Consider the following 1339-nt stretch of genomic DNA (forward strand, 5'->3'; position numbering starts at 1 on the left):
AAAAAAAATTGCAAAATACAGATCTGAGAAAGAATTTGTATTCAAAATATATACAAAATTCTTAAAACTAAACAATAAGTTAAACAGCTCAATTAAAAATGCACACAGTTCTGAACAGACACCAAAGAGGATCTACAGATGGCAAGTAAACATACAAAAAGACGCTCAACGTACTAGAGAACTGAAAACCACAATGAGATAGCACAGCTGGTCTATATCTGTTAGAACTGCTAAACTCTAAAAAAAATGACAAATTGCTGGAGGAAAAACAAGAACTCTTTTCATTGCTGGTGGAAGACAGTGTGTAAGGCCAGAATATGCCACCCCAAAATATGATGGTAGGAAACCAGAATATGCCACTCCAAAATATGTCCCTTTGGCATAAGAATTATTCTGAGCTGATTACTTTGAAAAAATGCTAAAAAAAGGAAGTTCTGAAAACAGAGTAGAAGTTACCCTTGTGTAAGGAAAATTTACATCTATAAACGAAATCCCCATTTAAAAGATATCTCTCTCTCTCTCTCCCTCTCTGTGTCTGTCTCTCTCTCTCTCTCTCGGCACCAACCAAGAAGACAAGGATGACTACATCACTAAAGAGTCTTATCAACAGAGAAGGCATGGAGTTAAGTCTGTATAAGAAAACTTACCCTTGTCTACTGTACTTTTGCTTGTTACCTCCCCACTACTGAGCCTCAAATCTTCTTTAAGTTGAAGATAGCATTTACACTTGAATTGAAAGCCACCTGCTGGGGATTGACTCATTCTTCCCTGAGTGTCTCCCATGTATCCATAAGGTATACATGTTTTTAAACTCGTCTACTGTTTTCTCATTTTAATCTGTAATTTTTTACAGAGGGTCCCATCTAAGAATTCCGTAAAGGTAGAGAGAAAATTATTTTTCCTCCCCTATTACAAGTTGGGTAGTTTTTCCCAAAGTTAAACAAGTCTCACCTTACAATCCAAAAATCACATTCATAAGTATTTTGACAGCTACTTTGATATTATTTCCAAACAAAAGCTACCATGCAATTATGTACAGAAGCCCTATTCATAACGACCAAAGGAAAAAAAGGAATCAGAAAGTCTTACAACAGATGACTGTGTGGGAACCCACTCAGACACCAAGAGTTGTCACAGGGGCCAGGCACAGTGGGTCATGCCTGTAATCCCAGCACTTTGGGAGGCCGAGGCAGGTGGATCACGAGGTCAGGAGATGGAGACCATAGTGGCTAACATGGTGAAACCTCGTCTCTACTAAAAAAAAAACACAAAAAAAATTAGCCGGGTGTGGTGGCGAGCACCTGTAGTCCCAGCTACTCGGGAGGCTGAGGCAGGAGAA

The sequence above is a fragment of the Colobus angolensis genome, unplaced genomic scaffold (assembly GCF_000951035.1).
Source record: "Colobus angolensis palliatus isolate OR3802 unplaced genomic scaffold, Cang.pa_1.0 Scaffold136, whole genome shotgun sequence".
NCBI classification, from domain to species: Eukaryota; Metazoa; Chordata; class Mammalia; order Primates; family Cercopithecidae; genus Colobus; species Colobus angolensis.